Source organism: Ornithodoros turicata, unplaced genomic scaffold, assembly GCF_037126465.1.
Source record: "Ornithodoros turicata isolate Travis unplaced genomic scaffold, ASM3712646v1 ctg00001245.1, whole genome shotgun sequence".
Lineage (NCBI taxonomy): Eukaryota > Metazoa > Arthropoda > Arachnida > Ixodida > Argasidae > Ornithodoros > Ornithodoros turicata.
This window is the reverse complement of record NW_026999517.1, coordinates 62,839-82,511: the sequence shown is the minus strand read 5'-3', so window position 1 is coordinate 82,511 and position 19,673 is coordinate 62,839. Positions and strand designations below refer to the sequence as shown.

Below are 19,673 nucleotides of genomic sequence, written 5' to 3'. Positions count from 1 at the left end.
ACGCGTCCGGAGCATGCACCACGAATGTGTTTGAGGGTTGGCACAATGAACTCGATGACCAACTCCCGAACTAGCACCCAAATCTCGCGGAACTGCTTGCATTTTTCCAGAAGGTGCAGCACGTTGCAAAGTACCAGCTGCGGCTCTTGCTGTGCGACCCTGCAGCACTGCTGGAGCTACAAACGCCACGAATCCGCGAGAGGAACGCCCGATATGCCGAAGAGATGGAACTATTTCGACGCTATTTTTTGTGTGCTCCCGTTCAATATGAAGACGTCGCAACGTACCTGAAGCGCGTGGTAGACGTTGGGATTTTGCCATGCACATAATGTTATAGTCCGCGAATGAAGAGCTGTTTGTAACTGATGTACCAGTAAAATATAGTATGCCGCGTTGTTCAAGAAACCGTGATCTTTTGCTGTTAAGTCACTGCTATACCTTTTGTAATGGTACCGTTGCGCAACTATATAGCGAGAGCAGCACACAGATAAGATCATTAAAGACACGTTCATGCTTAATTCATTTAGTTATGTATTTTATTTTCAATGTCTGCCATATGTTTCAGCCACACCTTGTGGACGTGAGGCTGACAGGTTAAGTTAGCGCTTGAGCAGAGCTCCCGTCGTGACGGGTAATCTTATGCTTGTAGAAGCTGCATTGTATGGGCGTGTTTCTTTTCTTTTTTGAGACTGTCTGCGGTTAGGTTGTACTGGTTCACGTTTCAAGTTCGTTCGGGAAAGAATGGGGTGGAAATGAACGCCGCAATTTGATAAGTTTTGGCATCGAATTTGGATGCAGATGTCCGCGCGTCCCATGCCAGCGAGACCGGGAGAAAAGAAAGGATAGGCGGAACTAATACTATTGGTCAGCTACAGTGACGCATTATTGTTGGATATTCATGCACTATGCAATGTGGTTGAACGTACATCGCCACTGACCAGCAACCGGGGGAGGGGGGAAGGGCTGTTTATTGAAAAAGAATCGGGAAAAGGTTAGTCAGGCATGGGCCGGCTTGGTATTCCTTCCATAAAAAGAAAACAAAAAGAAAGACATAAAAGAAACACACACACAGCAATCGCCTGTGGGTTGTAGTCGTCTTGAACACAGGCGGGTCACCGGTTCACTCCTGCTATTCCTAATCCGGGCTTCTACTCCCGTTGACCTTCTTACCTCCCATCGCCCCCATGACGACCCAGATTTTTTGGCCGTTACGTCCAGCGCGTCGTTACATCCATACCGTGCTATTACATCCAACGAGCCGTTACATCCATTGTGCCATTACGTCCACCGATAGATGTCACGACACGATGGATGTAACAGCTCGTTGGATGTAATGGCCCCGTACCTTCCACGCTGTTAGAGTGCAGTGCACAGTTCACCTTGAAGTGAGCAACCATTTCTGGGCGATGGCGTCTGTGTGATATACCTGTTGCCTCTTAGACTTAAGCTTTGGAGGAGCATGTCAACAGCACCTGGGATTCTATGACTTTGTGACATTGACTATGTACTCTACGCAATGAGGTACCAATGAGGTACCAAGCGGAGGCAGAGTGTCCTTGTGTTTAGTTATTTTAACCCATGGTCACCATACTTGCAGTCCGTTAACATGACAGTTGGCGTAGTGCAGCTGGGTTAGCGCCATATAAACTACCTTTTTCAGATACTTTTCAAAATGAAGAGGCACTTCATTTCTACATTTTTAATGTACATCTTCTACTTCGTCGATGTTGTCCTGAGAAGCTGCTTTTACTTATACCCTGCACGTGACGTGGAATAGCGCACATCATACGACGTACCACTTCCTCTGTGAGCCTTGAGTGAGCCCTGGTAGAAGATACAAAGGCACTTCCTATTTGAAAGGATATATCTACGACTCAGAATGAGTAAGCGAACTTGAAACTATGGTCTAGAAAAACTAATATCTAAGTTTTAGATTCGGAGGCCTAGTCGGTTCGAAATATCTTCCACACATTCCAGTGCTACAGTCTCATATGTCAGTGTCTGTGAGTGACGCGAGATAGCGTATTGCAATCATGTTCGTAAAAGAAGCGGTGTATGCTAATTCGCTAGTCAGGTGCTTGTTAAGACTAAGGCGGTTTGTACTCGGCATGTGCGTTGCTGGCTTTTACAAATCGAAGGACGGAATACAGAACGCAAAATATAATAAGTGTAAGAAAGCGTCTTTGAAAACGTTTTTCTATCGATCTGTAGCGTAACCTGTGGAGCGGTACATTCCATGTACGCAGACGACCCAACCTGTGCTTCCTTTAAGGCCGGCCCGCATGGTTCGTGTTTCTTTGAATATCTCGCTACGTAAAACTCTGCATTGCGACGCACCGTTAAAAAAAATACTCCTGTGAAAAGGAATGGGGCGCGAATCCAAATCACGCTGTTTGACTTGACGTGTGGTGATTGGTTGGGAAGCCCGTGAACTGACTGTTGCGTGAACTATCAAACCTTCCCTGATGCAGTGAATCACGGGCAGCTACGCCATACAAAATTTCGCGCTTGGTGTTAAAACCTTGATTTTACGCAAGAAAGACGTACCGTGCGGGTCGGACTTTGGCAAAGCTGTCTCTCGCCTGCTGCTACAGAGATTGCCTGCTACGCCTAACGTAGATGCAGGACGCGGTCCTGGCAAAGGTACAGCAGTTGATGCTCGTGCAAAGTAGTCCGCTAACGAGTTCACTGGGACAAGTAACCATCTGAGCGGGTATGTAACACGTTTTATTGCTTGAAAGGAGAAGCGTTATTTCGCGTAAATCAAACAAAATCCAATTGCAAAAACCGATTTCGCGTCTGAATTGTATTGGACCGCTGAAATCAAAAACATTTATTAGTAGCAATAGGCGAGCAAAAAAGAGCAAATTAACAGCAATTCAGTGGCAAGATTAAACGATAGAAAATTAATTAAATAAGAATGGGCGCACGCACACCGCGCTCCCATTGCTGAAATGACAAAATGCTAGTTTACGCGATATGCTCATTTTGGAGAATTGTGCTCACTTAAACTGCGTATCCATTGGCGAGGCGAGTTGAGGCGAGTTAAGATAACCACCAGCGACAAGGCTGAATGTGCTGTCTCAAGTTTTCCGAAGTCTTTCAGGACGAATGTGAGCACAGTCCCCCTGAAGCCGACACAGGATACATACTAATCCCCATCCTTCCTGCTGTCCCCTGTCCATCTGCCCACATCTGTACGACGCTCATAGCCACCGTTGCTTCGCGGCGCAAACCGGGAAGAAATACAAAATTAAATAAGTTAGGATTACCGTTTTGAGTTTTTCACGGATCGCAGATTCTGTTCACGTAGAGCATGCGGCCATTGCTGAGATTATGTAAGACTACTTTTTCCGTTTTGCACATTTTGGAGACTGTTCAATTACACTCCGCATCCATTGCCGGGGCGAGATAAGGCTACTGTTTTTCCGTTTTTCACCTTGATCGCTCGTTCATTGCTGTGGTTGCATAAGCACATTAAGCTTGTTATGAATTAAGCTTATTCAATACGCACATTTTTGCACATTATGGAGATTGCGTTTACGGACGTTGGGCATTCTTTATTGATGTCAGATCAGGCTGTTTGCGTTTACCGCACCTTGGATATCAGAGTTCTAGCTCATCGCTCGCTGTCCTTTACGTACGCAAAGAAGATAGCGTTCGATTCACTCTGTCTCACTACTTTGTTGAGATAGACTGCGTATGCATAGTTCAAGTTTGATAAGGCTACTTACTGCGTCTTGCATGTTTTTGGGAGCGTGTTCCGTGTTCACGTACAGGTTGTGCTTCAATTGCCGTGGCCGGATCAGGCTGCTTTTTCTGTTGTGTATCCACTGTAGATTATGTTCGCCCAGATATGGATCACTCTCCGAGCTTGGACGAAAGTAATTTTTATAACATTTTGAAACCCCGCGCTTTCGTTTGCCGGTCGCTTATTTACTGCAAAGAGGGCGATGTATTCCTTGCAGAATTATCCTTCGGTTCCTGCGTCGAAGCTCGTCTGCTTCCTTCTAAAATATGGTGAACTTCGTTGAAGAACATAGCGCTACACTTCATAAGAGGTTAAATTCGCAGGCTCAAGCGAATTTCTGAGGAGCCTGGACCATGCAATCATTCACAGAACATTAAATTCACGATGCCGAGGTGCGTCGGCCCTGCATTTGGCGTCTTAGAGGCCCTACACCTTGAACTTCTAGGAAGAAGTTATCAAGGGGTTCCACAACTGAGTAGATAACCCGTTGCATTTGTCTTCATTTTGAGCCATTCCGATTGAGACCGCTGGGATTAGGGGTGCTTACTCGGCTGGTATCTGGGTCATCGCCGAATTGCCCCGTCTCCAGTCATTCTTGTAACCGCCTCGACTAGGTACGATTAAGACTCGATAAGTGATGCGGCAACTTTTACCCAACAAACAACAGACGTCCTGACGACGTCTGTAGGATATCCCATCTTGGACAATGGGATATCCCTGGGAGCAGCCTGAATATCCCATAGATATCTATGCGACATACAGGAGACCAGGATATGGGCACTGTTTGGACGTCGCAGGTATATCCCTGCGATGTCACCTCGGGATATTGGGACAAATGTGGGACGATTTTGAACTGTTGTTCTGAATGTTAAAATTCAATATAATGTGCACTTGTTTTACTTGATGCATCAGAAGTGACGACGCCACGGTTTTATAAAGGGAAAGTAGCCTACATACTTACAAAACATATGCATATGCTAATTAATGAATGTAAACATGTTAAAGGTGCTCTCACCCCAAAAATAAGAGCAGTCGTCCAATGTGCAACACAATTACAACGGAGGAGACCTGAACACATAGTGAGGCAAGGCAATGAAAAAAAAAAAAAAAACGCGAACGTAAGTTACCCAAGCGCGTTGATCAAATTTCTTCCATGTTTCGTTCGCGCATTTTTCTGTCATTGGTTCGTATATTTCGCGGAACTTTAAATACGCGAGGAAAAGAGCGCTCGCGAATTTTGCGAAAATACCTGCGCTTTTCTCATTTGCTCTCAAAAGCTCACTTTGCGACGACAGAATTTTGAAAGGAGGTTCCGCCAAATATGGTACCACATTGCACGCTAGACTTTCCGATTGATGTCAAGAGAAAGGCATGTAGCAGAACGTGCAAGCACAAACCAGTGTAGGCTACTCAGACACAGACGGCCCTTTGGAACACCGTGTGTCACTGACTTATGTGGGAGAAATGTAATTACACCCATAACCTCGTGCATGATTGCGGCCTTCTCTCTGCGCGTTTTGGTTGCTTTTCAGAATTAAGGAACGGAAGTTTGAAGCCTCCGTGTGGCCACACTGAATGGCTTGCGGCCTTTTGTAATGTACCTTGCACTCCAAGTGTCATGCTGCTCCGAGGAAGATGCCGCCTATCATTACGAGATAGGTTTTAACTATGAAGGAGTTATCAGACATTTCTGGTTGTGAAATAATGCGCGAGAAAGTGGGACAGGTATTTTTAAAGGGAAGCAGGTTATTTCTATTAGGATGTGATAGTTTGTTTCAATATTTTCGGTTGGCGTAGTGTATGTGCAACTGGCGAAAGAGCGAGTTTCAAAATGCCGCGTAGGTAACGCATTTGCATTGCCCCCCGCCAAACGCCCGTCAATCAGATCACAAAATAACGTTGGTATTTGTCGTTCGTGGTCACTTTCCACAAAAAGTGGTATCCCAAGTTCTCACGTTATTCAGTTCTATAGCATGGCTGTGTCCCGCGCAAAAAACGGCGCATGGAAACTTTATCTGGTCACAAAATCTGTAAAACAACAACAGCAACAACAATTTTATTACAACATGATAATTCGGGAGTTTCATTGCCGGGGGCGATACTGTACTACTTTGCTGGTGGTGATACGGGGAATGAAATAATGGGCCCCTTCACAATAAGTACCCAAGTCCTATGGTATCCAGAACCGTGAAGAGAGCTATGAGGGCAGAGCTTTGGCGGGCTGGATGTGGCCAGGGACCAATCAGTTTTGTGAGAGAGGGGGTCGAAAGTCTAGCTCGTTAGGGGTTCCGGGTAGTACGGTTCGAGAAGGTTTCTAGTGTGCGCAATGATGAAGAATGTGCCTTAGATCTTCTACAGTACTGCGGTGACTGCAGTGGGGAGAGTAAACTTGCCTCAAACGGCAACGCCACTGTGCTGTGAAAGCCACATCGAGGCGCATTCGATCAACTAATGCGGCATGTTGACGAGAGATATGTCGAGGCATGCGGAAAGTGAGCGCTGGATGAACTCTGCTCAGCATGGCTGGGGGACAATATCAGCGGTCCATTTGCGGGCAGCAAAAGGAGTCACGAGGCGTCGAAGTACGGACCGACGATCTCCTCTCAGCAGCGCAATACGCGTCAGTCTCCGAGACGAGAGAGCTGCTTCTATGGTGCTGCCGGTCTCTTCATTCCTTTTGACACCGCAATGGGCTGGAACCCATTGAAGAACCAGCGTGTGCCCTGCTTCATGGACAAGTTTGTAAGCCATTCACACGTTCACAATCAACCGCGCGGATGAGCCTCGGATGCCAGAATTTTCATTTGCTGGCAGTGCGCATGTTGAGTCAGTGAATACGACCCAATCCCGTGGGGTAAAGTGAACGATATGCCGCAGAAAGTTCATGGCATGAAGTTCCGCGGCTGTTGATGAGGTTTGATGCGAAGGTTGACGTCCTTCCACTGCACCTTCGGATGGGATGACATATGCCGACGTGGACTTGCAGTTTTGAGATGCGGCATCGGTGCATGCTGCGGCAGACGTAGAAAACTTCGCGTCTACCTGATCATAAAAGTGATCTCGAAGGACTTGTGGGGGAACCTGATCTCGTCGTTCCTAGAGGTCCGGAAGACGTGCACAGGTGGGTGGCACAAGCAGAGACCAGGGGACATTCGGGGTGAGACGTCCTTAGCTATGAAGTCAGTGAGAGCCCTGCGTGTCCTCTGCGCTACGCGATGGGAATCACTTTCAGGACAGTACCGAAACTTTCTGAGGAGTGGGTGACGGGGAATGTGCGCGCGCAAACGTAAGAAGTGTCGAGACGTTTTACGCCCACGAAGGACCTCCACCGGGAGTTGACCAGCTTCACCTAGGACTTGCCGTGTTACAGCAATTCTTGGAATTCCAAGGCAGCAACGAAGGCCTGGGGCAAACAGTGCCCAAAGGGTATTTAACGGCGTTGTACAAGTCATGTGTCTGATTGGAAGGCTGTAAAGCAAAGTCGCCCTCACCAAAGCCGTCTGAACAGCTAGAAGGTAGCGTTGATCACTGCCCCCATCCTAAGCCAGAAAGAGGTTGAATTGCAGGAAGCCATCGCTGCACTTTGGTTTCAAGGTGCTCCATGTGGCGAGCCCAACGCAGGTTCGCGTCCTGGACCACACCAAGGAAGCGATGGGAACGTACAGGCTCGAGGTTCTTTGCACCGACCTACTCTAGGAAATTTTCCATATCCTTGAGGCTGAAAAGGAGCTCGACGCACTTTTCGAGCGAAAGGTACATTCCAAGTCGCGAGAGGTACGAATGGAATTTAAAGCTAGCTGCAAACCGCGTTGAATGGCTGGTCGTGACTTGCCTACTGTCCAAAAGGCAACGTCATCGGTATAGATAGAGAATACTACTTTGCGAGGAATTATCGATCGGCCTTCCTGCTTCCTTGGGGTACGCATTGATCAACAGAGCACTTGGCCGTGGGATGTGCGGACAGCGACAGTTCGGTTCGTAAGAAAATCGTGGAGTCAGCTGAAGAGTCGACTACATAGTAAAAAAAAAAAACGAAAATGCGTGGAGCACACAAATGTGCGAGACGATATCATATGCGCACTTGATGTCCAGGAAATCCAATCAAGAATCCGCCGATAAGCACGAGCATGCTGGACTGTAGAGACTACGTCGAGAGCTGGATCAGTGGAGCTTCGGTGGCGAGGAAATGAGGGAACACACAATTTATGAGGGAACACACCTTGTTTCTTCGAGCCACCAGTCGCGATGATGCAAAACCATTCTCACCATCAGTTTTCCCATGGAGCTTGTCAGGCTCACATGGCGAAAGGAGGATAGAGCGTTTGAGGGATTGCCTAGTTTCAGGATAGGCACGACTAATGTCTCCTTCCAGGTAGAAGGTACGGAACCCTGTCGCCAAGACGTATTATAACCATGAAGCAGACCTTGGAGTGATCGCTCGTCAAGGTTTGGCAGTGCGGCATAGGTGATTTTCACAAGTTTCAACGCAGTCTTCAGCTCGATTATACTAAGTCGCGGTCCATAACCTCCGGTGGACGAGGCCTGTCTTGGTGAATTTATGTCATCATGCTCTGAGCAAAACCGCCGTGTACCGCTGTCGTCGAGGCGGCCGCCGGTGTCGTCAGGACGACGGAGAAATCTGTCGGTAGCATGTTTTCGTCTACACTCTTAATGATAGCCAATGCCGCGAGAGGATTGTTTTGTGGGGGCGCATCCTTCAGAGCTCTAATTGTCCTCCAGATCTGTCCCAAGCAGTACACCATCATTGGTCTAATATCGGTCCAACATTGGCAGCCAGTACAAGTTACATTGCTCCAATATAGGCCGTACAACTCGGACAGATATTGTGCCAATGAAACTGACAATATTGGTCCAGTGTTGCAAGTTGAGCCAGTGACAAATATGAATGATCTGTACGTATAGTAACTGCCACACCAGTCTTGTTTTAACTGGCTTCAATATGTAGCACGGCAACAGGAACGCATCATATTACGGGTCATTATTTTTTCTTTCGTACAATTTGTTATATTTTTTGTGTAGATACTGCAACTTTGCCATCGGCTGCTGGCGATGGTGAAATAGTAATACCCCGCTTGGTCTGGGATCCGGGTAGTCACATAGAACAACCCATCATAGAAAACATATGCGAGCATCCCTCAGCAACCTTCATTGGGAACATCGCGGTAACAGCCAGAATCATTGGCAAAATTAGCAAATTTCACGCACAACCCGCACCTTGTCTAAAGTGGAGCGTAACTCTCCTGCAACGGTGCGAGGCATACGTCTTAGCAACTTACAATCAATCTGTAATTGATTCGAGGCTCTTAACGTACAACATCAGTATTGCAGGAAGCAAGCGCAAGCAAGTATCTAACCACATTCCATACGGGATTACCAGACTGAGTTTCAAGACGAGCAACCAATGTGACCATGTTTGTGATGAGAACAAATAGAATGAAAACGTGACATGTATCCTTAATACAAAAATGCGACCCAAGACCTTGGTAAAGGAGGACGGTTTAGAAAAACGGCTGCGTCCGTTCGTACTTTTTTTTCTTACTATGTCTACCTGTAATTGTATTATCGAACGGGGATCACTTCAACCGATCCCACCTTAAGAATCAGGTTTACGACCATGCCCAGTTTCAACGGGTACCAGTTCAGACTGGGAGCGGTTGCAATTTGCACCAGTTGAACTGTTATCGAACAAGGACCACTCCAAGTGGTACCACTTCAACCTATTCCAGTTCAACAATCAGATTCAGATCTGGTCTGGGACAGATGTTGGCCACGCGTGGGTATACCTCATGTTCGAAGTTCCTCTCGTTGTTGTCGTCAACGTCTACTGTAAGATTATGGTGGAAATGATCACGGATGAAGACGGATTAACAATCTGAGAAGTCGGGAGCGCGGAAACATACGGCGGACGTTGGGCGTTACATTTCTAGCGCGAAAATGTGAATAAAGTATTACGGTCGATTAACATTGTAGTTATACACGGGTCTCCTAATGTGTGCAGCCAGTATTCCAGGCATAGAAACAGTGAATAGCTGTATTTGCATTTGTGTTGACTGATAAACGGTAGATCCCATGGGAGAAGACATACCATTTGTGCATCGTTTTCTTCGGGAGTGTTGATGTGCTCTGTTCTAGGACATCGTTTATGGTATCTCCACTCTTGAAGCACGTATGCGACACTGAAGAAAATGAACCAAAATTGCCGAACTTGTTCACAACAATTTCTCTTTTTTCGTGAATCTTTGTGCCAGACAACGGTCTCCAAACTCATTTATGTCTTCTCTTTTGCAGCTGACGCGAGTTCCATGAGTTCTTTGAGTGGAGTAGAGTCGGCGAGCGAGATGTCGGGTAAGTTCTCTTTCCCTGCCTAATGTGTTGAACGGATTCCCTTTATATGACCATTTTCTTGAACTTGCAGAAAGCACGGTCGGAGCTGCAGGAGCAGGTAACATGTTCTGTTCTGAATTCATATTGTCTAACAGATCATGCGCATCCTTTCTTTTAGAAATATATGAGATACGTGCGTTGATACATCGTTCGGACCCGACCAAGCTAATTACCGTCGGCAAAATAAGGGTTAACATCTATTTCGGATACGCACACATCCCTTGCACAGATGTAATATGCGCCGAACGACCAACTGTTAGAATACACAACATGTGAGCTGTAGTACTTTATTGGCTGCCTGTGGGGTTCGTATTTTAACGTAGTCAGTTCAAAGCAGTGGTGGCCAAGTGTCCCGCATAAGTAGTACGAAGTACCACATTACAAAGGTACTAAAGCACATAGCACAAGTATATTAAAGTAATCATTAGATGCATTACCTATTTAGTTTGCATTCAAATATATGAAGAGCGCAATACACACTTTCGTTGTTTATTTTTTTTTCGCATAAATACAGTTACATTTACTTGTGACCATTTACAAGATCGTAAAATGCATACATGAAGAGTGTGTGTGCCTTTTAGGACTGCTCTCAAGCGGTGAATCACCCCAGGCCATAGTCATGATTTATTTGTTGTTGTTGTTGTGCCTTTTAGGTATTATACTTTTACTGGATCGTGTGATACCTAAAAGCCAAGCATACGATTCCGATATCAAACGCTTAGTATCTGTCAATGAAGAAAACAATGGAAGAATTCAGTGGAATCATGTATTGGGAAGAAAAAGAAAAGCCATCGAACCGTCATAACGTGTGTAACTACAAAACACCATGAAGGTCTTTGGAAGAACTGCGGAAGACAGCGAGGGCCCAGCCTCTGGCCTGTCCTCCTCCTGCGCGCCTGTTATTTTCCTTTAGTTGGCAACTCACTACCATCTCCGGAGCAATCGAGGCCACTATTAATTCACGCCCTCTGACCTATCCTTCCAATGACCCCCCGAGATTTCTCTCGCTTCCAGCTTTTTTACAGCTCCCAGATTTTTCGATGACCAACCAAAATTTCCATCAAACCCCTCTGATCGACAGAAGCGCCGTCCAGCGCCGTGAAGTTATATTTGCTCACTTCTGGCGTAGGTGGACTCGGGAGTACAGCTCCGCAATGCCATCTGCCCGCCGTTTTCAAGACCTAGGGGTCGTACCCTTTGCAGTATAGGCGAGCTAATACTCATGTCTTTTACTCATGCCGGGGAGTGGAAGAATTGTGGAAGACAACGATGCTCTTCCCCGACCACCCTCTGCTCCTTCGCGCATGTTTTATTCGTTTCGCTGGCTAGTCAACAGTCTGAGCAATAAACCTTCGTGTGTTCCAGCTGGAGTCATTCCTTCCCCGTACGTTTCCCAACAATATTGTTATTGATAACTCGGCATGTTGAGCTTGTCAACGGTGGCGTTTCACGAAAAATGCCTCTTCGAGACAGAGCAAAAAACAATCGAAATTCCCAGATTGATGACTGCTGTTAAAGTTGAATAGTTGAGTACCTCGTGGAAAAGCACGAGAGAAACGTTGATATGCACTTTTAAGGGTAGGTGCTCAGGAATGCACTTGAAGGCTTCCCTTTACGTATAATGCTAAAAAACAAGAGACAGCCAGACGCATAAAACTACCAACAATGCTTCCCGTATTCCGAAAACGAGTGTCCAATTTTGTAATCGCTGGTCATCCATGTTTGGGGAACACTAACGAATAAACCAATGAGCTCAATCTGTATTTGTACCAAAACTAAAGCCCGTGCGTATGACGATAAGCTAGCGCTTGCACACAAAATAACAAACGGTCACTGATGGAAGCTGCAAAACACACAAGAAAACTACGTTCGTTAACCCACACTATACCGGGTGTCTCAGGAAGCACTGTTTTACGTGCCGGGACCTTAAGCAAAAAATATTCAAAGCTAAAGATAAAAAAAAAACATCGGCACTTAGACTTTTTCGTCTAATTAACCGGTTTGGGTATACATATTTCTTGCGTGGAGTAGAGCCCGGATTCGGTGTTTGGATCAGCTATCCCGCTGTTAATTTCGTGTTCATTCGCCTGGTTGGCACACCAGGCGGGGGTGTCCAATCCCCGAGATCGCAAGAGACGCTTGGTCTTCCTCTACCCGACTAGTCCACAGCTCTCGCGGTGCATACGTCATCATCCATGATAATAGCACGTTATCTCGCAAACGGAACGACAGAACCGCAAGCGCTGTTCACCAGTCACTTTGATAAGGGACAGGAAAGACACCAAAGCATCTCTGGCAGCTGTTCCTAATCTTCCGTCGCCCCCGTATGTGAACCGGGTGGATGAACACGAAATTGACAGCCGGATAGCTCCTCCATAGAGCGGATCGGTGCACTGCTCTGCGAAAGAAATATGTCAACACAAGCTGATCAATTCCTAAAAAAATCGCAAACTGTCGACGTGTTTTTTTTTTTTTTTGCTTAGAATATTTATCGCTGAAGGTCCCCATACGTAAAACGAAGGTCCCGTAAAATTAGACATTTAAGATTTTTATATAATCAGTGAGCAAATGAGTGCCTCACTTGTCAGTTCCTGACTGATGTCCCAAGGATCTTTACCAAAAATAATTCGATGGTGCCACCTGCTTACGAATTATTCAATTTTGGTTTCAGGTACGGTTGCATTGCTACAGCGGATAATGCGTTTCAGTTAGATTTTGTGGAATATAGCGAGCTGATAGACACGAGTAACTTGTTTAAGTGCTAATCCCGCACCAAAAGGCAGGTCCCAACTATGTATGCTACCGAGAATAGTACGTTGAGATGAAGGAACGGTGGTATACAGGTGTAAATGTCGACCTTCTAGACACGCCAGTAGGATTGAAGTAACATCTTTTGAAAGCAAATCTACATATGCATTTTTTTTTTCGTTCTCGCCAAATTATTTATTTTACAGATAGTGTGTTGTTACCCTTTATTTAACACATCCACGCGCCTTGTGACGACATATGTAACCGGAATAGCCGGACCAGGTTATTAACCCGCGTTTCTTTGCTGTAAGCTACCGTAGAGGATAAATTAGCGATGCATCCAAAGGTTCGTACCATTAGCCATCAAAGTGACTTGCGCAGTTGCCCTGACCTACTTCTCTCTCAGCTTCCTCGACTCTCAAGTGATTAATACGCCGTTCTTTCTCGCTGACATTGCGGGAGCCCAACTTTCAATAAGTTTTCCCCTAGAAAAAGCATGATGAAATACCAGCACTGATAGGTGCTATTAACGTACGCCTCCAAATTTTATATATCACGATTGTCAGACCAGCAGACATCATATGTAGCCAATAGTTCGTTTTATTTCACGTTTTGAATGTCTATGGTTACTAGCTCCTGAATGTTAAGAGCAGACATTGTGTGTTTGTTTCACTAGACAACCGCGATCAGAGTAAACAGCGATTATGTAAGGAAGTGTGAACGAACGATAAGTATTATGTCAGTGTGTTCTTCTTTAGTTCGAAGTCCTGCGCACTGTGCTGTCTTCTGCGTACCCCGATTACAGACTGCTAGTACTTGATGCAAGAAGAATAAGTATATGTGAGACTGGTGATCGCGTCGGTGATATAGGATTTTCCCCCAGTCGGTCATGTGTAAAATGTACCGTGCAGGAGCAGGCATGCAGTGTATGGTGACGGTTGTTGCCTGTAAACGTAGAGAAAAAGTTAAATATGTTACGTCTTACCAGAATATTTCTGGTGAGAGATAACCGCCCAACTCGTAAAAGCAACCATGTTCCATGTTCCCGATTGAGTTTCTGCTATTGATGACTATACAAAACCTCAAAAACACATTGCCGTCCTTTGAATATCTAACCTATGTCAGGTTCAAGTGAGTGAAACAGGGAGTCCGCTTGGACATCTGACGAACATTTACGGAGACAATGAGGTGCAGAAGGTGGGATGTCTTACGGATATTGCTATTATATCTCTTTTGGGTGTTTATGTATAGGGCTATTTATTGACTTGTTTATTGATGTGAGTACCTCAAGTACCCGCAAGGCCGCTACATAAAGATTCAAAAATAAATTTGAGCGCTAGTGTAGGAAAGGGAACCAAAACTGTCCCTGTATAAGTTTGGAAATACGCGTACATTTAGCATAGTTTGTTAGCAAATACGTATAATTAATAGTAACACGGGCACAAAGACAGTTTCTGCTCCGATTTCTTCTTTTGCCTTGCGTGGCTGAGCTTATTCGACAGGTGGCATTTAATACATCTAATATTTTCGCAGGAATCATCAATCTATACACACTGTGCGAGATCAGTGTGAGACAATAATGTCAGCTCTTACTGAATGTTGCTTGCAACGATAAGAAACCGAATCTTCTGTAATGGTTAAGAGAAATTCTGGTTGCGGCTTAGAATCCCAGTAAACCAGAAATATCTCAGGCGCGTCGTGGGAAAGTTGCGCACATCGCATATGTCCAAGACGTCTACCGGACTGCATCTGTACGTCCACAATGTGACGTTGAAAACTATCTGATACTGTGTATTCCTGGGATATGTGCAGGACGTAAAAAGAATGGACTACTAGTGTATTATTATGATCATTAGTTCATATCGCGTGCCGGCGTCATTTCTGTTCATATATTTGCAAAAAACAAGCACACTGCGTTATGTGATGTGATGTTATCTTGATCTTTCTCAAACTCACTTCACATTGTTTCAGACCCCTCACATATTTCACAATCACGTCAACAAAGCTTAGTGAGTGGGAGGAACTACCACACATCTTATATATTTGTGACCTTATCTTCTATAAATATACTTACAAATTCGTTTGATAGGCGCTAGAAATGTACAAGTTATGGCTGGAAATGCTAGGGTATTCGCTGAGTCATCGGCCCGGGTCGGACAGCATAAAAACAGGGAAACGCAGGCCGGGTCGGGCCAAGAAAAGTCGGGTCGTGCAGAGCTCGGGTCTTCCCTACTGGCACAAAGAATATGGATAGAGGACAAGCAAGTGTGGCTTTGTGCATAAGATGGCCTAAAATTGCGGGTGGTGAGAGAGTTCCCAGCCGTTGGTAAATAACGAAATAAGTAAATACCCAAATGGCGAGAACAAATCAGTTATAACACAGAAATAGTAAAATGGGAGCAATCAAATTTTGTATGTTGATAGGTGGTACTGTTTATTCATGACCCCCCTCACACACACACATTCATTTAGGCATTACCAATAACCATCATAGTTCCTGCCCCCTAGCTTCAAGTCAAATCTTTTGTACTCCTGACAACAGTGATACCGTAAGGCTTGTGAACATGAGTCGAGTAACGACACCTACAAAAAAAAAAAAAAAAAAAAAAACCCTCGTACGTGTTAGCACATTGACTTCATATGTTTATTATTGGAATTTTTAGGTCAAGAAGGGTAAGTACTGATCATTTCTCCTTTATTGAACCAAAGCAAGCAGCGTGCTCGGTATATTGTGTACCTGACGACAAACATTGAAAATGAATTTAGCTCAGTGTTTAATGAGCAAAGAAGTAAGATGAAAGAGAAATTTTGTAATTAATATTGGGGGGGGGCGGCCCCAATTCTTTCCCCTATGGTTTTTGGAATAAGCCCTTCTCTTGACACGGCAGGGTTGATTCGAAAGCCTTACTTTCGGGACTGTGTTGTCGCATTGAACCAGTGAACAATAGCGTTTTGACGCCCTGCTGAAACACTCTGCTCTGAAAAGAAAGCTAGTGTACATCTACATATCCTTAAGAATTCAGTTCGGCAACAAATTACCTGGCTAGAACACCCGGGTTACCTACTGCAAGGCACTCCACGAAAGCAATTCTGTAACTGAATCATCTACCACGGCATGCACCTTGTGCAGAATTGCATAGGTATAATGACCCCGTTTTTCACGAAGTGTTACATTCCTTTGAAAAAGCAGGTTCTCCGCCCAGCTTTCAGCACACTTCCAGGGTGTAAGTCACAAACCCTCAAAGATCACATCATTCATGCCGCAGTCCTCTAGGAAAAATTGTCACCTAAAGCGTTCAAAGACATTGTTCTTCAGCGCAGCAAGATTTACATTGGGGGAAGTAAATGCTGTATCACTAATCCGTTATGCGAACATTGTTCGAAAGTTGAAAAAAAAAACACTATTCTTTTTTTTTTCTTTTTTTGTAATCTTTTTTTTTTTTGCTCAGACTGCCTTAGCATTTGGATCCAACGCCAGGTTATGTTAAGTGTGTTGGATTAAGTGTGAGGGATGACACAACCCGTGTCATTATGAACAAACAAGTCCGTGACTACTTTTGTATTAGTCAGCTGTCGATGAATCTACCTGCACGTACGTAGGGTCTTATTGTAGAACATATTATAATTTTGGTGGTTTCTGTTTGTCCATTCAGCTCTGCTGGCTACGTGTTTCCTCCTTATACCCTCAGGGTAGTGCTACCTACAATGTTGTTTGCTCAGAAATCTGATTTCCTTGCAGCTCCAACACGAGAGTGATAGCAATATCCGTTGCTGCGCTGGGCTTGCTGTTGATAGGTGGGGCTGTCATATTTGCTTTCACAGGTATGACAACTCAGTGTGAGAGGCTATAGTCGATTTCCCGCGGTGATTAGTTCAAGACATAACGCGGGTTTCATCTTGAGGAGCCATGTCGAGAAATGTGAGTGGTGCTCTTCAGGCAAGAATTAAAATGGCGTGAAATATAATCGTAAAAACCTAGTCAAATAGCATTATGAAAGAAGACAGTTAAAGCTGTATCGCTGTATCGTTTTGTTCCACAAGCTTCAGTATAATATCACCGTACCATTTACCAGACCTGTGGTGTATTTAGATTTTACGTCAGCAATGATAGGTGGCCGCATGAAAAGGAGAGAAAGCATCCCTGCTGGAAATTCAAAATAGTCCAATTCAAGGTAGACCAGAAATCTCATTCGGTTGAAGAGGATATCACGTTCACAATTCTCATTGAAAGTGATCAAAATTTCTCATTTCGTATCGATAATTTTGGACAAATACCATATTGAAAACAAGAATTTAGGAAGTATCAATTTAGGGAAATCATTGTAAATGTCAATAGGAACGAAGTTGGAACCGCGCTCGGTCGCACCCATTGGAGGCCAGCATAGTTTCCCATAGGCAAACTCTACAGCAGCAAGGATTTCGCCATTAAAGTCACAATGAAATTCTCATTGTCTATACAATTTTTGAATGCGCAGTGAGTATTCTGTTGCATCAGAAAGCATATTTTCGCTGTAAAAATGAATTACACACAATAGTGTTCCTGCGTGAACCTATATTCTTACACATATAACAATACAGTAGACGTGAAAATACTGCAAGTAGCAGAAAGTTATTTCTCATGTTTCCCATAAGGGCGAATATTCACCAAGCGGTTGAAAATCGCTAGCAAGACATAGTAAACACAAAGAATAGAAACCTAACTGAGCACTTATATGTTGTGAAAGCATTCTGCCCGTCATCAGCAGATGAAACATAAATACACAGCAAGAGAGTTCATAGAGATGTATCCCCATGTCCGAACAGTGCTGAGGAAAAAAAAAAGCTCGAAGACATAATGATCTTCTGTGCTTCGTAGGAGATTTCTAATGCCCCGTCCAGCTTGCCTTTCTCGCGTGAAAATTAGGGCCATCCAGCTTCGCTGAGATTCCGTTTTGGCCACCTGCTGACAAATGCCTACGCCCCTATGCTAGCCGCGTCGTACTAGTGTAACCTTCAAGTAATACCGTTTCAGAGGATAATACAAAAGGTGCTGGAACAGCAGCATGTCAACGTAACTGAGCGCCAAAATATATTACGTACCGTTGCACGCAGGGCGGGCGGCAACACACTGACTGCACGATCCTCCCACCAACGGCCATAGTGCCTGCGAGCAGGGGTAAAAACATGCTAAGCGGCGTTCAAACAACGCGAATGCTTGACAAATCGATTCTTACCTTGGACACGGATCAGATCCTCGAAATCAAGCACGAATGACGCCAACTGCTTGTGAGCGACCACACACATCCCAACGCTCCAACATTTCGTGAGAGACTGATTAATCCGTCAGGTGGTGGTCCCGACGGTTCCGGAGAAAGCGTCCTCATACATTCATTGAATTTTGTACGGAATGCTAATAGCTTACAGTAAGAGGTGTAATACCAAGGAACCACGGCATATGTACTTTGAGGATAATATGAAACATTTGAAATAATGCGAACTATTTTCAACTCGCACGATCCACTATGTGGTGCGGCACGGAAATGTATTACAACGCGCCCTGTTGGCGACATCGCGGCCCGCGGTCTGTTCGATTCCTCATTAGGTTTGTTCGTAATAAATTTTAATTTCAAATTTTCATTCAACTTCCACTTGCGGTATTTTCTATACGGTTCATGTTCTGGAATTCCAATAGTTTGAAATGGTTCGAATTAGTTCATTGTCGACACGAACGTACAGCGTGCTTTCTAATCATATATTATTACTTAATTTGAGAGAGATGATGTACTGCTGGTCACCATTACACTCGTTTCTTGAGCAACTGACCTCTCACTTCTTCTAGTGACGGCAATGCAACATGTTGGATCCCATTAAATCAATTGGAAATTAGTTTCTCATTGATACACATTAGGCCAGTTCCTCATTCCTTCTATTGACGCAGTCTGTAATACACAACATGTCGGATCTCATTAAATCAATTGGAAATCAACATTTCTCATTGACGCCCACTAAACCAATTAGTTGAATTGGTTTCTTACTTCGTTGATGTGGTCTTCTCAGTAGTAGGAGGGGGGGGGTCGAGGCTTCGGGCGGTCCAGTTAGCAGCATGGACCTCTGGGACCTGTCCTGAGCCCTGCGCGTATTTTTTCCCGCACCCAGCAGGCGGCGCTCGGGTGGAGGCTCTTACCGGAGGGCGGAGCGTGGCCGGAGGGCTGCGTGCGCGCTTACCCGCTCACATTTGTCAGCCTGGGCCGACTTCTTTCGCCATTTTTCAATCTGTGCCGACTTCAATCACAATTTTTTCCCGCTACAACAGGTGAGCGGTTTACATGCAGAGACATGCAAAGGATAGCCATACACAAAAGTACAAGTGAAAATATATTTATTAAAGTCATTAGTGTCGAGAATTATGTAATGACTCTGTGTGAAAGAGAAAAACTCAGCCAAAAAATCTGATGCAATAGCATTGAAGGGGTATCACATTTTTTTATTAGTGATAATCAAGCAAGTTTTCAATTAAGCAGGAGGAGTAGCACATTTTAATCAAAGAAGATATTTTTAATCAATACGATTACAATCAAAATTAAAAGTTTTATTATAAAAAGTCTAACATGACCACCATAGTGGAGCTTTAATTACAAGTGCCGGTACATGTAGTTAATTGTGTACAGCAGAGAACCTGGAAGACCATGGGACAGGAACACAAGACGAAATAAAATCTATAGCACTACAAAGAAGATATTCTTAATCAAAACAACAGAAGGGGAGAATAATCTATTATTTCTCGTGACTT

General features: G+C 44.7%; 1 protein-coding gene and 1 long non-coding RNA gene across 2 annotated transcripts in view; both read left to right on the top strand.

The window, feature by feature from the left end:
- The first annotated feature begins 1,774 nt into the window (after window positions 1-1,774).
- Window positions 1,775-10,272, top strand: LOC135376711 (uncharacterized). The gene is made up of 3 exons (XR_010417818.1): window positions 1,775-1,883; window positions 10,061-10,117; window positions 10,188-10,272. It is a non-coding gene; the product is annotated as an uncharacterized LOC135376711 (long non-coding RNA).
- Window positions 10,273-16,585: 6,313 nt separating this feature from the next.
- Window positions 16,586-19,673, top strand: part of LOC135376712 (uncharacterized) — a 54,118-nt gene continuing 51,030 nt past the window's right edge. Inside the window, exon 1 of the mRNA XM_064609199.1 lies at window positions 16,586-16,726. The gene's annotated coding sequence lies outside the window, so the exon portion shown is untranslated. The remainder of the gene's footprint in view (window positions 16,727-19,673) is intronic.